General features: G+C 43.9%; 1 long non-coding RNA gene across 1 annotated transcript in view; it reads right to left on the bottom strand.

Annotated features, from left to right (window-relative positions):
- Positions 1-644: 644 nt before the first annotated feature.
- The window catches only part of LOC130840123 (uncharacterized), a 32720-nt gene continuing 8548 nt past the window's right edge, over positions 645-24816 (bottom strand). The window contains exons 2-3 of the long non-coding RNA XR_009049970.1: positions 12419-12527; positions 645-1418 (exon numbers count right to left, since the gene is read on the bottom strand). This is a non-coding gene — a long non-coding RNA (uncharacterized LOC130840123). The remainder of the gene's footprint in view (positions 1419-12418; positions 12528-24816) is intronic.

The following is a 24816-nucleotide window of genomic DNA, read 5'->3' as shown; positions in this document are numbered from 1 at the left end:
AAATAAAATAGACATTTCACTTCTAGGGTAAAGGAGAGGGTTGTAGAACTTAAGTGTATACTCTCCTAGGAGGGGAGAAAAGACTGGGGCACATAACTGTAATCATTGGTTGGTTTTAGCACTACATTCCAGTGTGTTCCACCAGCGACACGGCTCATTATTACCTTGAACTTTTTCTTTAAAAGCCACCTGCCTGCTGCCCCAGTGGCCAGAAGGGTGGCCTTGTTCCTTGTTCACTTTCCCTTTAAGAGTTGTTAGCGTTTCAGCTGGTAAAGGTCCAAGTGCCCTCTAGACTAATTGGCATGACGTAGGAATTTTCCATTTTGGAAGTGAAAGAGCCTGTTCTCCAGGGAGGGCTCTCTAAGAGATTCCGGCCTCTACCTTTGGCAGCCTTCACCAGAGACAAATCCCTGTTGCTGCTAGGACGAGCAAGAAACCCAGAGATGGAAAAGTGGGAACTGAGGACAGACTTACCAAGACCTTTGAAACCAGTGAGCTTTCCAAACAGAGGAAATGGGGGAAAGGCCAGCACAGGGCAAGGCAGCTGAACGCTGCCTCCCCCTCGGCGCAAGACAGGCAGCACAGTGCTACCCCCACATTTCTATTGCCTTCCTTTCTCAAAAGAGCTTCCTTTTTTGGAGGGTTGGTAGAGGGAGCTAGTGTAGAAATCAGGATTCCATGCAGGGAGAGAACAACACTCATTTGGAATAAAGACTTTAACAACCTGGGCTGGAGGGAGGAACCCAAAGGATGTGCTGGATGAGGAAAACTGGATTGCGCACTCGAGCGGGGCTCCAGGAGGAATCTGCGTGTGTTGGGGGTGAGGGGGGAGCATGAGAAGGAAAGACTTGGAAGAGAGGGAAGTCCTCTCTCAGCCACCACCTGCCACCCCAGGCAGAGGATGTGTGGGGTGGGGGGAAGGGCGAGTGGGGGAAGGCATGACACAAGAATGGGCGGCATGCTGGAGAGCAGCGTGGAGGAATAAAGATGGAGTTGTCATCGTCTGTGAGTTGTGTGCTGCAGATCCCCTTCCTCAGCTCTGCTCTGAAATCTTCAGCAATGTTTCTGTTGTTCCCTGTTGTGGTGAGCGCATCCTTTTGGTTTGTTGTTGTTGTTCATTTGTTTGTTTTGTTTTGCTTTTTACTTTTTTTTTTTTTTTGGCCCTGCCACGTGGCAAGTGGGATCTTGGTTCTCTAACCAGGGATCGAACCTGCACCCCCTGCATTGGAAGCACGGAGTCTTCACCACTGGACCACCAGGGAAGTCCCGAGTGCATCCTTTTGGGGGATACTGGGGAGCTGCTGAGTTCTGTGGTCTGTTCACTCTGGGCAAAAAGAGGGAGCAGCTGGACACAGGAGACAGGAAAGCCCCGGCTGGGATATGGCGCTTTTGTTCCTCTGTGTGTGTACATCACAATCCTGGAAAACAGCAGAAAAGGAGATGACAGCCAGTTGTTTTGGGGGTGGAGAAGGGAGGCTCAAAGCCCCCAAGGTGAGGGTAGATGTGAACTTGGAATTGCCCAGCTCCAAAGTTCATGCTTAATTATCTGTAGAGTCACATCCGTAACCACCCCCCCACCCCCCCACTTCCCAGCCCAGCTTTGGGACTGTGGGAATTCATGGCTACGAGCTTCTGGCTCCTATTTCTGGTAGGAGCATAGCATGAGTTATAAATGTGTGAGTTTTGGAGCCAGACTCTCTGGGTTTGAATCCTAGCTCGGCCATTAACTAGTTGTGTGAGCTTGGGCAAGCTATTCAGATTCTCTGCACCTCAATCTTCTTATCTGCACAGGCAAGGCAATAACCTTGCCTTCTTTATAGAGCTGTTAGGGGAAGTAATCGAGAAGAATTTTAGCACAATGCACTGTTAGTTGTTTCATTATTTCTAACAATGACACAGGATCGTGCCACGAACAGCCCTCCAGTTCAGTGATGATGATGGTATCCTGTTTCCATCTTTCTGATCCACAGAAAGAGTTCAGGCTCTAAGGCCAAACAGACCAGATTCCAATCTCAGCTCTGCCTGTTTTGGCTGAGTCACTCTGGGAAAATGACTTAACCTCCCTGTGAAAGGGGTAAAAGACAACACCTCAGCTGAGGTGTGGGCTCGTTGGCAGGGTGAACTAACATGAAAGTAGCTGGCTGAGACCTGTCCATCTGTTTTGATCATGACACAGTCCAGTAGCTTCCCTGCTCTACTCTGCTTTTCTGCACACATACTCTAAATAGCTCTGGGGGCTCCTAGTGAAACCCTTTACCTCTGATTGGGACTTGAACTCACGTACCAGGACTCAAACCCAGCCAAAACCAAGACTGGGACTTGAACCCATGCTCTTTCAACTGAGACTACACACCCAGTCTCAGGACTTAATGAAGCTCAGGTTCCTGATGTCTCATCACAGAAATAATTCAGTGAGAGACAAAGTGATAGGTAAGAAGTGGATTTATTTAGACAGAAACACACTCCCAAGACAGAGTGTGGGGCATCTCAGAAGGCTGGAGTGGCACCAGGGTATGGGGTTGTCAGTTTTTATAGGGGTGGGTAATTTCATAGGCTAGTGAGTGGGAGGAGTATTCCAGCTGTTGTGAGGAAGGGGTCGGGATTTCCAGAAATTGGGCCAGCGCCCACTTTTTGGTTGGTCTTGGAACTGTCAAGGTGTCATGGTGTCATGGGTGTGTCATTTAACTAGCTGATGTGTTACAATGAGGTATCCTGAGGCTCAAGGTCTAGAGGAAGTTGACTTGTCCCCCATCTTGGACCTATCTGGTTCTAATCAGTTTATGTGGTGTCCTCGGGCTATGTCATTCTTTTAAAGGTTGTGCACCGCCCCCTTCCCACCTGTTTCACTAGGACATCAGACTTTTCCCACATTTGGTTAAATCTGACCGGAGCTGAATTCAGTGAGAACGGTTCCCTCTGTGTTGTCTGGAAGCCCGGTTGGCCTCACCTAAGCATTATGCTGGGCGGGTTGGCTGAAATATGACAAAGGCTGTTTTGAGACTGCTGAGAGGACTGAACTGGCTAAGATGGAATAAACTAAGTCAAATATTTACTACCAGCCAAATGTCTCCCCTTCTCTGGCTTTGGGCAGGTCTCCGCGTCAGCTGCCTCCTCTTCCCCTTCCAGGGACCTCCCCAGAGGCTTTCGTCACTGATTGCCATCCTCTGTAATGTTTCTTCCTCCTAGGATGCCAAGCCCCATCATAGCCCCTCTAGAAGGCTTGATTTCTCTTCTCGTGTTGCATGGGGACCAAGACATTTTGTTTGGCTGTTGAAAGAGTAACCCCAGAAAGCTGAAGGACTTGGGAGCGTTTATATCCCTATATGTGTGGGTAGAGATGCATTGAAATTGCCCTAGGAGAGTCCATCTGAAGGCTAATGCAGCTGTCTCTAAAAGTGAGATGACTTTTTTTTTTAATAAATGTATTTATTTATATTGGCTGTGTTGGGTCTTCGTTGCTGCACAAGGACTTTGTCTAGTTGCAGTCAGTGGGGCTACTCTTCATTGAGATGAGTGGGCTCCTCCTTGCCGTGGCTTCTCTTGTTGTGGAGCATGGGTTCTAGGCACATGGGCTTCAGTAGCTGCAGCACATGGGCTCAACAGTTGTGGCTCATGGACTCTAAAGCACAGGCTCAATAGTTGTGGCGCACGGGCCTAGTTGCTCCATGGCATGTGGGATGTTCCTGGAGCAGGGATTGAACCCGTGTGCCCTGCATTGGCAGGCAGATTCTTAACCACTGTGTTACCTAAGAAGTCCGAGATAACATTTTTTTAAAATCTGTACTTTCTAATCTTTTCTACAATGAAAAGTACGGCTTTTGCAATAGGGGAAAAATAATTGTTAAAAATAAATGTGGAGACTTCCCTGGTGGCACAGTGGTTAAGAATCTGCCTGTCATTGCAGGGGAAACGGGTTCGATCCCTGCTCCAGGAAGATCCCACATGCTGCAGAGCAACTAAGCCCATGTGCCACAACTACTGAGCCTGCACTTTAGAGCCCACAAACCACAATTACTGAGCCCGCATGCTGCAACTACTGAACCCCGTGCACCTAGAGCCCATGCTCTGAAAGAAGAGAAACCACCACAATGAAAAGCCTGTGCACCTCAAGAAAGATTAGCCCCTGCTCACCACAACAAGAGATAAAAGCCTGTGTGCAGCAATGAAGACCCAACGCAGCCAAAAAATAAGTAAATAAAAAATAAAAATAAAACAAAATAAAATAAAAAAGTGGTATTCTTAGCTAGAAAATCCATCCAACAGATGTTTATCAAGGCTATACTGTGGCCAGCACTAGGTATGGTACAGGATGAACAAAAGGGGTAAGACCGCTGCACTCAGAGAAACAATAGTAAACCGAGGGAAACCTTCAGTAAACTAATAAGTATGACAACATGAGATGCATGCATCAAAAGAAATGACCTGGGTGCTATGGTAGAGAGTGATGGAATCTGCTTGAGAAGGCAGTTCACTAGGCTCAGAGTTTTAGGAGGAAAAGGAGGCTGCAGTGCACAGTAGGCAGAGGACAGTTCCAGACACAGGAAGTGCCTGCAGGATGGTCCCAACACAAGAGCAAGCTTGACCCGTGGGAGAGAGTGTTTGGAGTGTGGAGGTGAGATTTGGAGGGGAGGGGCCCATTCATGAAGAGCCAGTAGGCTTTGATAAAGAGTTTGGTCTTTACTATAAACGCAAGAGGAAGACTATTAGAAGGCTCTCGAAAGAAAGGAGGCTGGGGTGGTACCCGTGGAGAGGGAAAGAGGGCGTTCTGGAGACAAAACATGCTGTTGGACTGGAGGTGGGGAAGGAGAGAGAGGGCAGTGCCAAGGATGGCTTCCTGTTTCCTGGCTTGGAATTATCCATCAAAGTGAGGCGGACTGTAGGAGGAACAGCTTTGGACATGTTAAATTTCAGATGACTGCGTTTAATAAAAGGGCAGCTTTCAGAGGTGGCTCAGCTCTCTGATGTGAATAAAGTTCAGTGCAAACAAGAGAAACAATTCACCCAGTTGCTTTGGCATAACTTAATAGCTTTATAAAGGCTTACTTCCTTATTTATAGTACTGTTACGGACTTAAAAGGGTCATGTATACTTTTGAGTTGTATTTGATTTCTTTTTTTTTAAATTTATTTATTTATTGGCTATGTTGGGTGTTCATTGCTGTGCGTGGGATTTCTCTAGTTGCGGAGAGCGGGGGCTACTCTTCGTTGTGGTGCATGGGCTTCTTGGTGTGCTGGCTTCTCTTGTTGTGGAGCATGGCCTCTAGGCTCTTGGGCTTCAGTAGTTGTGGCACACGTGCTCAGTAGCTGTGGCTCATGGGCTTAGTTGCTCCGCGGCGTGTGGGATCTTCCTGGACCAGGGCTTGAACCTGTGTCCCCTGCATTGGCAGGTGGGTTCTTAACCACTGCACCACCAGGGAAGTCCCGAGTTGTACTCGATTTCATTTTATGGGTGACAATAGGTGCTAGAGGGGCAGTTGGTAGGTTGAGTTTTCATAAAGATAACAGGTATAACCCCTGTGAAAGAAAAATCTTATTTTTACGGCAAGACAAGAAAATTTTAAACAAAAATCTCTGTGCTTTGGCCTCCTCCCTCCCACATTGTGCATCTGCGTTATGCATTGACCAGACCTCTCCCATCAGTGGGAATACCTGCTCAGCCATAAAGAGCGACATTCTCCTAGCATCAAGAAGACAGCTCCTTAAAAGACAGTATTCCTTCTTGATCTTGTAAGGGCTCACATGACCCACCACGATGAGGCTTAGATCTAGATTATGGAAACTGTCAATAATATGTCATTTGATGTACAGCCCTCTGTCTCAAAAAACTTATATAACTGTGCCTTGACTTCTAAGGGGGTGGAACAGTTCTCAGAGCTTTCGGAGATGCTCTCCCTTGGTTATAATCCTCAAATCTGGCTCAAATAAAATTTTCCATTTCTTTCTTAGATCAACTGATTTTTTGTCTACACCCTTATTAATATCAAAGATCTCCTATAGATATACTAGACAACATATTTTTGAGAAATTATTGGAATAATTTCCAATAAAACTTTATGGAGAGACTTCCCTGGAGGCGCAATGGTTAACAATCTGCCTGCCAATGCAGGGGACACAGGTTCGATCCCTGGTCTGGGAAGATCCCACATGCTGCAGAGCAACTAAGCCTGTTTGCCACAACTACTGAGCCTGCACTCTAGAGTCCACAAGCCACAACTACTGACCCGTGTGCCACAACTACTGAAGCTGCGCACCCTAGAGCCTGTGCTCCACAACAAGAGAAGCCACTACAATGGGGAGTCCGCACACCACAATGAAGAGTAGCCCCCACTCTCCGCAACTAGAGGAAGCCCATGTGCAGCAACAAAGACCCAATGCAGCCCAAAATAAATTTAAAAAAAAAGCTTTATGGAAAATATAAAGTGGTTATTTGGTATGTAGTCTATGGATAGATAATAGTTATCCTTTATCCAGCACTCACTATGTGTTGCTCATTCTGTTATACGCTGTAAATAAAAATCCTTTCTGAGCTCCTACGTTATTTATCATCCAATTTACATGTGAGAAAAAAGGCTCAGAAAAGTTAAGTAAGTTCTGCAGAGTCACAGAGCTGGCAAGGGGCAGACTCTGTATTGAACCCAGGTCTGGGCTGACTAGAAAGCTTGGGCTTCTATACAGCAGATGTTGTCTTTGGTTTGCAGAATGAGTTAGCTGGGAAGCCTAGGCTGAGATGGGATTGGGAATGAGAAAGATTTACTGGCGAGTGACACCCATGGAAGGCAAGACTCCAATGCAGACCTGTCAAAGTCACTGGAGCCCAACATGGAGCTCTGTAAGCAATGACTGCTCATCAGACTCCTTTATTAGGTGGAGATGGCCAAGCTCTTGTACCACTACTTCAGCTCACCTGTTGGCTAGGGAGAGCATTTAAGAACAGCATGATCTCAACTCGAAAGCTGGGCTGGATCCCAAAGGCTGTCAGGTAACTGTACTCCTTGCACCTGGGCGGGAGTCCATCCTTAAATGGGGATCTGGACCCTGCATCTCCTTGTTTGCCACATGCTCTAAAAATTGCCAGTGCTCCTTCATCCAAGAAGAGGTATTGTATTAATCTTCCATTGCTGTGTAACAAATTACCCCCATACATGGTAGCTTAAAACAGCAAACATTCATCACCTCATAGTTTCTATGGTCCAGGAATCCAGGCCTGATTTGCTGGGAGCCTCTGGCTGAAGGTCTCCCAGGAGGTTGTAGTCAAGCTGTACTGGGGCCACAATCTCCTCTGAAGGGTCCACTGGAGAGGGAATATGCCTCCAAGCTCACGTGCACTAGTTGCCAGGGCTTCATCCTTCATCACAGGGGCCTCTCCTCAGGGCTACCTCATGACATGGCAGCTGACTTCCCCCAGGGACAGTGGGAACGAGGACCCGAGGTGGAAGTCATGGCCTTTTATAATCAAATCTTGGAAGTGACATCTTATCACTTCTGCCACATTCTATCAGGAGGCAGGGACCTCTGGCAGCCATTGTAGAGGCTGCCTCCCATAGGCAGGTGCATGTTCAGATAACCAACACTGATGACAATAATAGTTTTAGCCACGGTGTGTTGACTGTTTGCTACGAATCAGATGTGGTATTTGGCCCTGACATACATCGTCTCACCGCTGCTCCTTCATTCATTCCGAATTCATTACTATCAGCCCCAGTGAGCTGCTGAGAACAGAATGATACATGAAGTGCACTTCCTGCTCTTGAGGCAGTCCCCTCCAGGGATACAATTTGTTACCGTTTGACCAAGGAGGGAAAGAGAGGTCACACAGTTAGCAGGTAAGTGGCTGAGCCAGGAGGGCAAAACTGGTCAGTGTGACTTCAAGGCCAGTATTTTTTACGAAGACAGCATACTCCTGAAAACAATTGCTAGTCTAAGAACAATTGGGAGGAAGGAACAAGTCACAAAGCATACACGCAACGTAGTTCCATTTGCATGAAGTTCGAAAACAGGGGCAGTGCACAAACAGTCATAACACTAAAGAGAAAAGCTAAAGAGAAACACTAAAGATTTGCACAAGTTAGTGGCCATCTCTAGAGAAGGAGGGGAGTGTGATTTGCGGAGGGGGGTTCACGAGGCTGAGGGCCCTTCTGGGGCTGGTTGGTTGGTCTGTGGGTGTCCAATTTACAGTGATGGATTAAACCATACATGTGTTTATTTACTCCTCTGTATATATCAGATATTTCACAATAAATAAAAGGACCATAAAAAACAATCGTGTTGAGTGGGACGTTATTTGCCAGGTGCAGGCACCTGTGATAGCAGGTGAAGAGCTCTCTTTTACAGACACAAGGTGCATAAGGTCTTTTTGCCTTTGGCACAGATAGATTCACAGCCTGGCTCACCCCTATGTTCTTAACATGTGTTGCACCCAAAATAAATTCTGAGGACAGTGCTTGGTGAGATCATCCTGCAATTTGATACAAAATGTCTGAGCAAGTGGAGTTGTTCTGTTCCAGAAAGGGCTGCTGGAGATGGAAACATGATTCCAACTGTAACAGTGGCCACTTAGATCAGTACACAGAGCAACTTTGTATAAAAGTGCCAAGGAAAGCTCACTCTCAGGGTACCTCAGATTAATTAGGCTTTAATTTATTCCCTTTTAGAATCTGTCAAAAAAGCAGAGGGGTCTTTTAGGTTGGGTTCTGTTTGAGGCTGCAAAGCCAGACCAGCTGGAAATACTTGAAAGGGATTTGGAAGCCAGTTTCTGTCCACCAGGAGGAAGAGAGGGCTGGGGGTGGAGGGCTGGGAGATGTCCTATCTCTTTGGGGGATTTTGAGCTCCTTCTACCCAGTCCCACCTTGGTCAGATGGAGCTTTGCTCTCTGAGTTACCAGCCCTCTAGAGGCCCTGGGCTCAGGACAGCATCCGTCCACTGTCAATCGCAGGGGAGGTAGGGTTGCCAGATAAAGTACTGGATGCCTGTTAAACCTGAATTTCAGATAAACAATGAATAACTTCTTAGTATAAGTATGCCCCAAATATGGCATGGGACATACTTATACTAAAAAAATTATTCATTGCTTATCTGAAATTAAAATCCAACTAATCAACTGAGCATCCTCTGTTTTTATTTGTGTATTTATTTGGCAACCCTAGGGGAGAGAGTACCCAGCATCTAGCAAAGGAAGACTCGGGTAAAGTGTTCCTGGGCTCAGTGCAGTTTCTTTCACAGCCAGGAAAAGCCATGGAGGAACCATAAATGCATATTGCTAAATGAAAGAAGCCAATCTGAAAAGATTACATACTGTATGATTCTAAATATATGACACTCTGGAAAAGGCAAAACTATAGAGATAGTAAAAAGATTAGTGGTTGCCAGGGGTTGCGGGGAGGGGACGAGAGAGTAAGTGGAACATGGAATTTTTAGGGCAGTGAGACCATTGTCTGATACTGTGCATGGCATTTATGCATTTGTCGAAACCCATAAAACTGTACGACACACAGAATGAAACTTCATGTCAACTAGGGCCCCTAGTTAATAATAATGCATCAATTTTGACTCATTAGTTGTAACAGGTTCAACACACTATGTGTGTTGAATGTGAATCATACAGGAAAGTGTTTACTTGGGGAGAGGGGGTATATGAGCACTCTCTGTACTTTCTGCCCAATTTTTCTATAGACTTAAAACTGCTCTAACAAATGTCTGCTAATTTTTTAAAAGATAAGGAAAATAGAAGAAAAAAGATCCAAATGAGATGTTTTGAACTTTTTCAATAGGGGAGAATTGCTTTAAAAAAAAAAAAATCATTGGAATTAGATTTGGTTGAGATAAGTATGATTACCTGGAAGAAAATTATTACCATCTAGAAGGATTTTACACGCAGATTTTCTCTAGAAATGTGCTCTTCGGTCTCTCTCTGTTCTGCCCAGCAGCGTCTTGCCTGTAACTTTCCCATGTTTGCACCATTGTTCTCCGGTTCAGAAGGGTGACTCCCGTTCACAAAGGGTGAAAGGGCAGGGCGTGCAGGGAGCCCTTCCGGAAATTTGACAAGAGTGAGGGGGACTCTGAAATCCAGCCACACTTACAAACCCTGCGGACAAGCCTGGGAAGTTGGGATACTGAGCCGCTATAAGCCTTCTTTCAGCAGGGGTGGCCTCTGTTAGCTGCTGGGAACCAGACTCCCGTCTTGCCTTGTGTCGGGGAGGACACACACAGTTCTGGCTAACTGAGAAAGTGAAAGGTTCTGACTGAATTCTGCTGGCTGGGAATGGAGCCACCTGTCTGGAGGAAGAACAGGTCGTGCCTAACTCAAGGGTGCTCCCAAGTGGCTGTGGACCAGCAATGGTCCCCTGCAAAGAGGGGCAGGAAATGTGAGCCCAACTCTAAGTATCAGGACGTGGAGAACACAGAGAAGCCTGGGATACAGACTCCTTGACTGTAATCTCCCCTAGTGGGCTGGATATGCGAACATCAGGGCGTAAACCAGGAGCTCAGAACAACTACCAACGATAGCTAATACTTACTCAGCACTTGCTTTGTACAGGCATTGGGCTACCTGTTTATGTGAAATACCTCATTTAATCTTCACAACCATCATGAAGCAGTTACTATTTGCATCTGCATTTTAAGAGATTAAGTAACTTGCCCAGGTCACACAACTGTTACATGGTAGCTCTGGGATTTGACTCTGCCTGCTGGACCCTCCAACCTGTCCTCATAAACACTGTCCTAGTGAGGACAAGGGCAAAAAGATTAGAAAGGGGGCGTGTTCTTTAAATGGCTACAATGGCTTTCAGTCATTACTGCTTGATGAGGGCTATAGATGGATCTAGTGATAATACAGGTACCTGAAAGTGGCGGGGGGGGGGGGGGGGGGCGGAGGGTGGTGGTTGGGGGGGTGGGGGTGGTTACGGGGCAGGGGGTGTGGTCAAGGGTGTCGAACAGCTGTGATGAGTGCCCTCTTGCTGGATGAAAGCTTTTCAAGGTCAAAAGTGTGGTCTCTGCACTCCCAGTGCCTAGCATGGTGATAGGCACATAGTAGGTGCTCAATACAGGTCTGCTGAATGACTGCAAGAAAGAATATTTTTTTGGTCACCAGAGCCATTTACATGGAACTATCCCCTAGGGCCCTAATAAATACCTGATTGTCTGCTGGTGGTATTTTTTATTGTGATTAAAAAATAGAAAGCATAAAATTGACCATTTTAACCTTTTTTTTTTTCCCCAGAAGAAAGTAACTTGTCCTTTTAATGATAGCTTCAGAGCTGTCATAGGGCATCATGCAGTATCTGAACAGGAGAGTGGAATTTTGAAATTTGGTGTAGCTCACGGATACAATCCAATCAGAAGCCTCGTATAGTTGCCCCTGCATTGTTCTCTGTGCTGCAGTGGGACTGAGGATGGACAGAATGGAAAGGGGCTGCATCAGTCCCGTGCTGAGTGAGGGGAGAGTGTGCAATTCTGAAGTGTAAATGAAGATGGGACTTCACTGCTGGTCCAGTGGTTAAAAATCTGCCTTCCAAGGCAAGGGACGTGGGCTCGATCCCTAGTCAGGGAACTAAGATCCCATGTGCCTCGGGGCAACTAAGCCTGCACACGGCAACTACTGATCCCATGCACTCTGGAGCCTGTGCACCACAACTAGAGAGAAACCTGCGTGCCGCAACAAAAGATCCCGCGTGCCACAACTAAGACCCAATGCAGCCAAATAAATAAATAAATGAAGTTTTTAAAAAGTGTAAATGAAGAATATCATTCATGAAGGTGACTGATGTCACAGCACCAGTACTTGGGATCACAGCCTGAAGTAAAGTGGTGATGATACTGTAACCCCCTTAAAGGGCTGTGCCATTTTAACCATTTTTAAGAGTGCAGTTCAGTGGCATTAAGTATAGTCACCTTATTGTGCATGCTGATGATTTTTAAATGATACACACATTAGCAAAGCAACAATCCCTTTCCTCTCTAAAACAGTCTGTATAAATGTTGGTCAGGATGGCCTAGGTTATGCTGTAGAACAAAAAACTCCAAAATCTCAGTAGCTTGAAGAAAATGAAGGTTTATTTCTTGCTCATGCTACATGTCCACTGCAGGTCAGCTGGGGGCTCTGTGTCCTGTTACCCTCACTCTGGGAACCAGGCTGCTGGCAGAGAGGCTATCTGGAGTACTGCCGGTTGCTACCGTAGAGAGAAAAAAGTGGCAGATCTTGTCCTGGCTCTTAAAATACCTGCTCACACATAACTGGTCAAAGCAGGTCCCATAACCACCCCAACTTCAAAGAGGAGGTGGAAGTAGTGTTATCATGTGTCTGGAATGAAGGAAGCAGAGTATTTGTGAAGAGCCCTGTGAATACTACAAGTCTCTTTCAGTTACAAATGGGAAATCATATTTGAATTGGCCAGAGCAGAAAAGGGAATTTGCTGACTCACCTGAGTCTAGGGGTAGTTTGCAGTCAGACACAGTTGGATCTAGGTACTCAGAGACGTCTTCAGTGATCCATCTCCCTTTGTCTGGACTTCACTCTCAGCTAGTGTCTCCCTAGTCATGATAAAAATAGTCACCAGCAGTTTCTTCTTTTCCACTAACTCTGAAAGGAAGAGTCTCTTCCCATTGTTTCCTACAAAACTCCCTGGAATGATTTCCATTGGCTTAGATTGTATCACAAGGTTCCTGATCCAGTCTCTCTGATTAGTCTGGCCTGATTCATTGTTTACTCCTCTTGTAGCTGGGTAGTGATTCAGCCCCACTTGAAAAGCATGAACGGACAATGGGGGTGGAATGTTTTCCCCAACTGCAGAGATGGTTCCATTACTAGAAGAAGGGATGCTGAGCCAGGCCAAAACAGAAGATGTTCATCCTGGTCTCTCTTCCCTTGGTGTGGTGGGCCAGACACAGCTGAGATGGAGCCCTGCTGGAATGTGTGACCCCAGAGTTACACCTGGTACCACCCTTCAGTTTAGGCTCCAGGAGTGGCCAGGGCTTGCTTCTCTCAGCAAGGCTGGGGGAGGGGAGTAATCAAAAAGGAGTCTGAGATTGGAGCCTGGAGAGTGGGAGAGTAATCGAGTCAGTAACAGAAATTGAGGGACCAGGAAGAACAGATTTTTAGAGGGAAGAGTTGAGCTCCGCATCTTGACTTTGAAATGACTGGGATGTGCATCTAGAGGAAAGATAGGCATATGGAGCTGCAGAAGCATAGCTCTGGATAAAGGGGAGAGCTAGACATGAATTTGGAAGTCGTATAATGATAAGGAGTAGGATATCCACACTTGTATGTGGAATCTAAAATATGACCCAAATGAACTTATCTACGAAACAAACTCACAGACATGGAGAACAGACTTGTTACCAAGGGGAGGTGGGGTGGGAAGGGGTGGATATATATGTATAACTGTGTCACTTTGCTGTACAGCAGAAATTAACACAACATTGTAAATCAACTATACTTCAATAAAGTAAATTTAAAAAAAAAAGTAGGATATCCACAGGCCCAAGAAACCTAAGGGAGAAAATGAAAGAAAAGAATGTGGTCTTCTTTGGGAAATATTATAGCTGGTGGGTGAAACAAGGAAGAGGAGCTACCAAAGTTGATCAAAGAATGACTGGTTATGAGAATGAAAGGGGAGGGACTTCCCTGGTGGTCCAGGGGCTAAGAATCCATCTCGCAATGCAGAAGGATGCAGGTTCAATCCCTGGTCAGAGAACTAAGATCCCACAGGCCGTGGGGCAACTAAGCCTGTGTGTGGCAACTACAGAGCCCAGGTGCTCTGGAGCCCACAGGCCACTATTAGAGAAGCCCACGTGCCACAACTACTGAGCGCACATGCTCTGGATCGCGCACGCCACAACTAGAGAGAAGACCACATGCCGCAACAAAAGATCCCGTGTGCTGCAGCTAACACCCGACGCAGCCAAAAATAAATACATAAATATTAACAACAAAAAAAGGGAGAAAGGGGAACTAAAGGGTAGTTTCTACTTCTCAGAGATGTCCACAACTCGTCCAGGGAAAGAATGAAAACACTTTCTATGTTATTGCCTCTGACCTCACTCTGTCTTCTGATTTTCCTTCTTTTGATCCTAGATTATATTGCTATCTGTGTGTGTGTGTGTGTATCTAGAAACACCCATGCACATCCATGTATATGATATTTACATGTTTCTGTATATCTTTTGATTGTTGATCTACCCACTACCTGTTGATCTATCCATGTTTCTAACTAAAAGATTATCAGAACAGTCAATGCTGCTGATCAGAATTATTATCATATTGGTTAAAAACCTGAGCTCTGTCAGCAGAGTTCTGGGCTCCAATCTGCTATGCCATTTACTAACTCTTTGGCATATTTTAAGTTACTCAATCTCTCTGAGACTTAATTTCCTAATCTGTTAAATGGGGATAATAATACCAACTTCTCAGGCTCACAGAAATGATTAAATGACTTTAGTGTTTAGTATAGTACATGACACATAGAAGCAGTTATCATATATTGAGAATTCATTTTCAATAATAATAATATAGCAGAAAATTTGAAGCCATGAAAAACCATTCATCAAATTATAGATTAAAAGGCAGATTGCCAAAATAGCATTTAAAATATGATCTCATTTTTATTAAAATACACACACACACACACACAACTGGAAGGATATATACATCAGAGTTTACCAATGATAGTGTGGGTAGAACTACAGGTGATTTTTTTAAAATTATATTTTACTTTGTTCATATGCAGTTGGCTGTATATTATTGTGCCAATCTGTAATTCCTCTAGTTTGTACAATACATAGCCACTCTTATGGAATGATTAAAAAAAAACAAAACATGTCACTATAAAAGAAAGAGAAACAGTGAGTGATTTTTCTGAAAGACCTCACAAAGCTGCATGACCAGATGCCATGGGATGGATAAGGTACCAGCCTATCTTGGCAGGCTTCAGTTGTCCTATCTTTTTGTTTTGTTTTGTTTTGTTTTTTGTTTGTTTTTCACCATCTCAGTCTGTCTCTGATGAATATAAGCACTGTTCTTGGGGAAATCCTACCACACAGACTCAAGGCTATCCTGGACATCAAAGAGCCTGGAGCAGTTTGTCACTTATCTGGATGTGGGCACAGCTTGCCACTAAATTCTTCTCTTTGCAGCTACTCTTAAGGATCTGTGATAATAGAACAGAGAAGTGATACAAAACGTGAGGAGATCCTCTAAACCACTGGTGATTGAACCCAGGGTGTTCATCTTCACGTACGTAGTTTTTACTCTTTGAACCACCAAATGTACTGCTCTGACAATTGGAAAGAGCTTGTATATCACAAGACAGTGGCTGATGAGAGAGGAAAGCAGGCTGGGAACATTAGGGGAAGGTAAGGGTCTAATTCATACAGCAGATCAATAATTTGAATAATTAACACGTGACTGCCCTAACTCCACACAGCCATTTGAGGTCATACAGACAAATGGCCACGGCGTAATTAGGCTCTAGGTGAGGAAGATTAGCATGAACTTAAATCTCTCTTCACTTCCCGTAGGACTGGTACTCACAGTCCTCAAATGCTTACCAAACACTGGTGGTCTGGGAGTCTAGAGGGTTGGGAGAAAGAAATAGGATCATTTCATCAACTGGTAAAAGTGTTCATCTGTGAGGCTGCTCTTCACACATGCTTGATTTAGTATGTTTTACACTTTGGGGACTTCTGTGGTAGTTACACATGTGCCCCTGTGCCTGAGACCTGATGGTACGTGAACAACTAGCTATGTGGGTTGTGAAAGAAGTTGGGAATTGGTATGTTCAGGACTTGGCAAACTGGTGTGGCTGCAAGTTGGGTTCCTAAAGGCTCTGAGGCTGCAGATCTGAGAAAGCCAGATCTGGTGGGTGGCAACGGGGTCTACACCTAACATTTGTTGGGCCCAGATAAGAATATAAATAGATACATATACCATATGTCTAAATATCAATAATTAAGAGTTTAGAATCAAACCAACAGTTAAAATATATTCTAACTCTCTAACATATACACAGCTTCCTCACAACAAAACAAACATACTTTCAGGACAACAAAATTAGAAAAAAAATCTATAAATCTGTGGTTTATAACATGACCTGAAGCCAGCAAAATAGCAAAGATAACTGAATGTGATTATTAGTTCAGTGTATATTAATTTCAATTTCCTTGTTTTTTTTTTTTCCTTCTGGTGGTTCATCAATATATATTATACATTACTTATTTTCCATGACTTTTGGAATATATTTACCTTTAAAATAACAAAGAAAAGGAAATATAATAATTTTTATTATATTTTGTAATATAATCTAAGTAAATTGAGTAACTAAGCAAAATTTACTTTTCTATTATGGTTTATTACAGGATATTGAATATATTCCCTGGGCTATTCAAAAGGATCTTTTTGTTTATCCATTCTATATATAATAGTTTGTATCTGCTAATCCCAAACTCCCAACCCAACCCTCTCCCAACCCCCCTTTCCCTTGGTAACCACAAGTCTGTTCTCTATGTCTGTGAATCTGTTTGTTTCGTAGATAAGTTCATTTGTGTTGAATTTTAGATTCCACGTATGAGTGATATCATATGGTATTTGTCTTCCTCTTTCTGATTTACTTTGTTTTGTATGATAATCTCTAGGTTCATCCATGTAGCTAGAAATTGCACTAAGTCATTCTTTTCATGGCTGAGTAATATTCCATTTTATATATATATATATATATATATATATATATATACACATACATATATATATATATGTATATATATATCTCCCACATCTTCTTTTCTTCTTTACCCATTCATCTGTTGACGGACATTTTGGTTGTTTCTGTGTCTTGGCTGTTGTAAATAGTGCTGTTATGAACATAGGGGTGTATGTATCTTTTTGAATTATAGTTTTGTCTGGATATATGCCCAGGAGTGGGATTGCTGGATCATATGACAACTCTAGTTTTAGTTTTTTAAGGAACCTCAATACTGTTCTCCTAGTGGCTGCATCAATGTCTATTCCTACCAACGGTGTAGAACCGTTCTCTTTTCTCCACACCCTCTCCAGCATTTGTTATTTACAGGCCTTTCAATGATGGCCATTCTGACCAGTGCAAGGTGGTATCTCATGGTAGTTTTGATTTGCATTTCTCTAATAATTAGCTATGTTGAACTTCTTTTTTTTAAAATTTTTATTTTATAGTGGGGTATAGCTGATTAATGTTATGATAGTTTCAGGTGCACAGCAAAGTGACTCAGCCATACATATACACGTAACCATTCTCCCTCAAACTCCCCTCCCATCTAGGCTGCCACATTACACTGAACAGTTTCCCGTGCTATCCATTAGGTCCTTGTTGGTTATCCATCTTAAATACAGCAGTGTGTACATGTTGATCCCAAACTCCCTAACTATCCCTTCCCCCCACCCTTTGAGCTTCTTTTCATGTGCCTACTGGCCATCTGGACACATACTGTTGTACGTGAACATTGTACGTCATATAAGAACATCAGTTGTCCCTGTTGAATACTATTTTTGTTTTGCTGTTTATTCAATCTTTTAAAAAATTAACTGTAGTAGTTGCATATATATTTTTTGTGTGCAAGTGATGTTTCAATTTGGTCAAGAACCTAAGTGATTCCAGACACAAACACCTTAATTGGCCAAAACTGATCATAAGGATTGGTTGTAAAATTCTGTCACAGCGGTAACAAAATATTGCTTTCAGACCTAGGATATAAAAACATGTAACAGCTATTTCTACAATTTCTTTCTCCATCTAAAATAATTTTGCTGTAAAATTAAATGCTAAATTTAATTCAGCCCTTTTCATGCAATAGAAAATTGTAATCATTAATTTGAATTGGATTGCGTCTTCCTAGGAACATATTTACACTGTCAGAAGGACGTGACAGCCATTTCTCAGGATCACTGTCCAATAAGCACAGGAAAGCTCCACAGGTTTTTGGTTTTCACATTCAACTTCAGCTTTTATAACTGCAATTTTCTCCATATGCTATTGGACAGGCCAGAACTGCATTTGGTTTCCTGAGTTATAACTTTGCTATGAATAATTCTTTTTGTTGCTGTTGTTATCGTTTTAGTCAATAATTAAGCCCTCACTTAATGGAGAATATGAAGTTTCAGGGATTTCACCTAATCTTTCCAAGATGTGATTTGGAAGTTTTTTTTTTTTTTTTTTTTTGCTTATTTTCATTTGATTAGTAATGAAATCTTTATTAAGTCAAAAATGTGTAAAATCCTGTCTTTTTATGTGGGTCATGCTCAGCAGAAGTCTGCTCACTTTCACTGTTCCTCATTTTTAGACATTTAAGCAGATTGCTTTTTTTTTCAATTGACGTATAGTTGATTTACAATGTATTAATTTCTGCTGTACAGCAAAGTGATTCAGATTTTCCATTATGGTTTATGACAGGATATTGACTATAGTTCCCTGTGCTGTACAGTCGGACCTTGTTGTTTGCCCATTCTGTATATAATACTTTGCGGACTTCCCTGATGGCACAGTGGTTAAGAATCTGCCTGCTGGGCTTCCTAGATGGCGCAGTGGTTGAGAATCTGCCTGCCAACGCAGGGGACATGGGTTCGATCCCTGCTCCAGGAAGATCCCACATGCCGCGGAGCAACGAAGCCCGTGCGCCACAGCTACTGAGCCTGTGCTTTAGAGCCCGTGAGCCACAACTATTGAGCCCATGTGCTGCAACTACTGAAGCCCATGCGCCTAGAGCCCGTGCTCCACAACAAGAGAAGCCATGGCAATGAGTAGCCCACACACCACAACGAAGAGTAGCCCCCACTCACTACAACTAAAAAGAAAGCCCGCACACAGCAAAAAAAAGACCCAACACAGCCAATAAAATAAATAAATAAATTTATTAAAAAAAAGAAAAAAAAAGAATCTGCCTGCTAATGCAGGGGACACGGGTTCAATCCCTAGTCCGGAAAGATCCCACAAGCCATGGAGTAACAAAGCCCGTGTGCCAAAACTACTGAACCTGCACTCTAGAGCCTGCGAGCCACAACTACTGAGCCCATGTGCCACAACTACTGAAACCTAGAGCCCGTGCTCTGCAATAACAGAAGCCACTACAATGAGAAGTCAGTGCACCACAACGAAGAGCAGCCCCCGCTCGCTGCAACTAGAGGAAGCCTGTGCATTGCAACGAAGACCCAATACAGCCAAAAAAAAAAAAAAGTTTGCATTTGCTAACCCCAAACTCCCAATTCATTCCTCTCCACCTTCTCTCCCCCCTTGGCAACCACAAGTCTGTTCTCTATTTAAGCAGACTGCTATTTCCTTTTCCTTCAGCTTTTTTCTTCTCTGAGCTCCACTTTTGTATTTTCTATCTCTATGATGATCCTGTACTAATTTTCAAAATTATTTAAATAAAGCTGAAATGTATATTTAAATTTTGGAAAAGTTTACCTCTTATTCAAATGTTAATGAAAATTCATCATTTTAGCATCATTGTGCATCTAGTTGCCACTGTATTTGTCTATCTAGTGGCCAATTCATATAATGTTTCCTGAATGTTGCATCTAAACCTGCATATATACACATTTAAGAATAATATGAATTATTTAGCATTACAAAATATCCCTTACTTTTACTCACAACTGTTGCAAATACCAGAAGGATGCACTATGGAAAAAGGATACCTTGTTATGCAAGAATCTCTTGCATTCAAGCTAGCTGAGAGGAAGGATTTGATAAGTTAATTGATTTGTCTTTTTTTCTTAAATGCTTCCTCCTCCTTGTACTTGGAGGCAATGTCTAGCTCTATGTTAGCAGTAGCACAACTGAAAAATCTTCATGGCATTTGGTCTCAGTCCTGTTGTATTTCAAGGACATAGGGTCAGATGTGTAAGGAAGCAATTTCTTGGGACCTGAACAGTGTGAGTCATGAGAACAAATGTTTAAGGTTCATGGCTCGTGCTGTGGTAGCACTGACTGCCAAACCCCAAGTGATGGGCACTCTTACATTTCTTAATACACTTATCTGTTATGTTCATGATTTGTGGGGCCCTCTAAAGCGCCAGGTTTGGGCCCCTTTCGCCTGGGTTAAGGGCTGTGGTGGCAACTTTGGATGTTGTCTTTGGAATGGTAAGCGGCTATGGAGGGTGAGATCCCTGGCAGACCAGCAATTAGGAGAAAGGAGATTTGGGAGAGGGGGCAGAGGCACAGCAGAAGGCTAAATGAGGCTTAAGCTTCCAGGTCCTTTACTTGCACAGGTTTCTCTAAGACCCATACCTAATTTTGTGTTCTTTTTCTTCAAGATGGCCCCCAGCCCCTGATATCCTGGTAGGACACCAGGACTCAAGCCAGGCAGGTTCAGGGAAGTTCAGGAATGGTCCTTCTGCTGGCAGCATCCTTGAGTACTCATCAGGGACCAGAGGCACCTGAGCTGAAAGCAGAACCCCGGGCCAACGCAGTCAGCTTTCACAGGGATGTCAGAAACTGCAGCAGTGAGGTTCATTCAAATCCCTCGAACACCACTGATCAATAGAAAAGTAATGCAAGTCACAGGTGTAACGTTAAATTTTCTAGTGGCTACATTTAAACAAGTAAAAATAACCACGTGAAAGTAATTCTAATGGTATTTTATTAAACCCAATGTATTCAAAATATTAATGAATTCCCTAAAATCTGGTGTGTATTTTAGACTGGCAGCACATCTTAATTCAGACCACCCACATTTCAACTGCTCAACAGCTACTTGTGGCTATGGCTACCACATTGGGCAGCATGGCTCCAGATAAGTCCTCTGTGTCTACCTTCTAGTTAACGCTGGCTGGGGCACTGTGTGAGTTTCCTATTGTTGCTGTAACAAGTCACCCCAAAATGAGTGGCATAAGACAACACAAACTTATCCTCTTATACTTCTGGAGATCAGAAGTCCAAAATGGGTCTTACTGGGCTAAGATATTGGTCAGGTTGCCTTCTTTCTGGAGACACTGTTACCTTGCCTTTTCCAGCTTCTAGAGGCTGTCCACATTCCTTAGCTCACAGCCCCACATCACTCCAACCTCTGCTTCCACAGTCACATCTCCTTCTCTGGCTGTAACCCTCTTATAAGGATCCTCGCAATTATGTTGGTTTCACACAGATAATCCAAGATAATCTCAAGATCCTTTATTTAAGGACATCTGCCAAGTCCCCTTTATCGTGCAAGGTAGTATACTCACATGTTCTGGGGATTAAGATGTGGACATCCCTGGGAGGTGCTTAGGAGAGGCTGAGGATTCAGGGAAAAGATGCTAGGGCCTCTATCCAAAGTAGGGTTAGGAAAAAAAGGAATGGCTCCATTTTGACCAGAGAAAGAACAAGAATGAGCTGAAATTCTAAGGGAGGAAAACTAGGGGAAGCTGAAGGTGGTGAATCTTTGGGGGAGCCTGGCTCAGGACATTCCAACCAGCAGGCCCCCGACTTTTCTGCCATTTGGGAAACTTGTCACAGTTATTAGTCTTCTTCAGAACAGAACTTCTTCTCCAAGGATCTTATCCATTCCACACCGCCCCCTCGCTCACTATCAGCTACACACACACACACACACACACACACACTCAGCGCACAAATCAGAGGCAGACCACTCATGATATGCTCAGTAGTAGAATGGATCGTTTAAAAATCAACATATTCATTGAATGAAAAAATAAATATATCATTTCTTCATAGGAATACTATTAAAATGGGACAGTGGGCTCCTAACCAAGGACTCAGCACTAAATAAGTCAGAGATATGGTCAAAAATACATCCTAGGAGATGGGGGGGTTGGGGTGGGATGAACTGGGAGATTGAGATTGCCATATATACATTGCTAATAAGAAAAAAATATCAAGTTGTACACTTTAAATATATGCAGTTTATTGTATGTCAATTATATCTCAATAAACGTTCTTAAAAAAATACATCCTAGGAGAAAAGATTATAAAATCTGTAATCACCTAGAACAATAAAAGTGTGCTGCTCCCACTTCTGTAAAACAGACTTAGATATAGCTACGATGATTATGCAAGAGCCCAATGAGCTGTAAGTGCATTAAGGTGCCATTGGATCACACATTTGAACTAGAGCCTAATTGGATGGCTATAAAGAGGTCAATGATAATTTTGCTCAACTTGTTAGAGTTTAGGTGGCTCATAGGAGGTGATTTAATGATCTTCGATATCTTACGGATTCCTGTATTTTCTCTTGATATGTTTCCTGGAGGCAACACAGGTATTTAAAACTATTTCCATGAGTCAGTATATCCAGTGTTCAATGTGTTATGGGTAATGGCAGCCATCCTAGCCAACCTGCTCCAGAGCATTGAAGAAACAAGGTGCACTGGAAGGGGTGGGGACCTGGCACTAGACACACCCACCCAGGGTATGCCCTGGGAAGGCAGCCCACAGGCGTGTGTGCCGGGAGGCTCTCCAGTTTGGCAGGCAGAACGTGGAATCCGGGGAAGAGGGCAATCAATGAGGAGCAGTTGTTTTGTAAAATAGGGGGCATCAGGGTCATCTGGTACGATGAGAGGCGGACAGAGGCTAGCAACAGAGCAGGTGATAAATTACCACCCCGACATTCTAGATGTCACAGTCACCACTTAAAACACTTTTGAGGGACCCCAAAGAGGCATGACATGCAGCCGTTTGTCATTTTGCCAGGATGAGCATCTTAAACACCTGAGCATGTGGGCACTAACTGAGTGAAGGACCAGTCTTCCACCTCACCGTGATGCTGTGGTTCTTTGCTCATGGTTGCACATATAGAAACTTCCCTTAGGTAGTTGAAAAGTAGCAATAACGCCAATGTTTTTTCCTGTGGGAGAGAAAGTCAGCTGCCGATGCTGGTATTAAACTGAAGAGGAATTTAGTCAGAAAATGAAATATAACTGAATGTCCAACTGGGCTGGAAGGGATGGATAGGTTCATTTGTATTCTTTACAAAACAAGAAATTGAAGAAGCTGTCTGAGTATGGCACAAAAACTGGTCATTAAAGGTGAGTTAAATTTTAGTGAAGGTTCAAGGAAGGGAGGGAATATGGGGATATGTGTATAAAAACAGTTGATTGAACCTGGTGTACCCCCAAAAAAAAATAAAAATAAAAAAAAATAAAAAAAAATTTTAGTGAAGGTTGAAAGGGATGGAAGTTTGTGATGAGAGGCTACGCGCGACAAGCAGGTGACCCTTTGATTCTGCAGAACAAGAGTCACTTGTACAATGTAGGGGTTCAAAATGGCTTGGGAGAGTATTGCTCAAGCAGGTCATGGGTTTGCTACAATCAGAAATCAAACCTGTAGGAGCTGGTTTTGGGAAAGCATGTTTGCAGGTAGCAGCTGTTGCTCCTGGCTGGAGTTCAGAAGCAGGACTTGGGTGAGGCTTGGGGAGAGCCAAAGCAAGGCAGGCACTTAGTCCTGGGAGGACTATGACGATAATCAAAACAGCTTTGTTGGCCCCAGCCCACAGAACCTAGGACAGAGCAAGAGGTCAAAGACGATCTCAGAGCAAACTTAACTTTATGTTGTGTCCCCAAGAATCAGACTAAGCATTAATCTTCCTTTTCTAAAGTTAGAATTGGTCCTAGAAATTGTGACAGGGCTGAGCCTACAGATTTGGGAGAAGGATCGAGGGCTCTGAGGTATAAGAGAAGAGGGCTGCAGAGCTGGGGACGTGGAAGGGAGTGAGAAAAAAATTGCCTGATGAGAAGTGACTGGAGGGTCAGACTGTTACAGAGCCCACGGTCAAGTCAAGTGCAGTAGCATCTGGTTGTCCTTCTCACTGGAGAACCTTTATAGACGTTCTTAGTGTGTGGCTCCTGGATAAAGGTTAGGATAATTCATACTGTGTCTATTTGGCTAAATCGGGAAGTACATTTCCCAGGATCCCCTTCTCTGTATGTTTCAAGGTAGGAGTTGGCCAAAAAAGGAATTTGCATGAAATCTGGAAGGTGGTGGGGAAGCAGCCATCACCCTCTGTGGCTTGTTGTGGTCAGAAGCGGTTACAGATAGATGCGGAGGTGCCCGTGGGTTCCAGCTCATCCTTCTTCTCCTCTGCTCCTCATCTGCCTCTTCTTACCAACTGCTGACCCTGTTGACTGACAGTGGCCCCCGACACCAGATGCTTGACTGTGACCCACAAAGGCAGTCGCTCCCCAGAAGCACAGCTTCCCACTGACCTCCGTGAACCTTGGCTTTGCCATCTATCTCATTTTGGTGCTGGATGTGCTTAGCTTCTCAGATTGACCAAATGGTGACTTCTTCTGTGATCCCCAACTTCCCTCCAGGTCCTTCTCTTCCCCAGTTCCTCCCACCATTGTGTAAGTCTCCTTCCTATAATAAACTTCTATCCCATAACTCGGAGCATTTCTGCTTCCCTGAATAATCTCTGACTGCATTGCCTGTGGAGACTCCTGGGAAATCGATGCACGGAAGCGTCCACCTGCTTACTTATTGTGAAGATTCTTTGGTTGCAAGAGACAGAAAGCGATACTGAACTAATTTAAGCAAAAGGGGGACCTTTTTTGGATTATATCCTCAACCCATGAAAGAAGAGGCATGACTGGAGCCAGGGGTTCAAAAACTATCAGTCTATTATTTCTTCTGCTCTTTTTCTGTTAGCTTTATCCTTCCCTCCATCAGGAAAGACTGATCAGCCCAGCTCGGGTCATGTACCTACCACTGGCCCAATTACAGGCCTGAGGAATGAGGCATTATAATTCACCCGGGTGAGATTGTTTGCCCACCTCTGTGACTTGAGGTTGAGCCTATTATCAGGGGAAATGTAGCACAAATGTGGCCACTAGGAGTATTATTGTGAGCCAGGAAGCTACCCT

Source organism: Hippopotamus amphibius, chromosome 17 (assembly GCF_030028045.1).
Source record: "Hippopotamus amphibius kiboko isolate mHipAmp2 chromosome 17, mHipAmp2.hap2, whole genome shotgun sequence".
In the NCBI taxonomy this organism is placed as follows: domain Eukaryota; kingdom Metazoa; phylum Chordata; class Mammalia; order Artiodactyla; family Hippopotamidae; genus Hippopotamus; species Hippopotamus amphibius.
The sequence above is the reverse complement of the archived record's forward strand: the minus strand, read 5'-3'. Positions and strand labels throughout refer to the sequence as shown.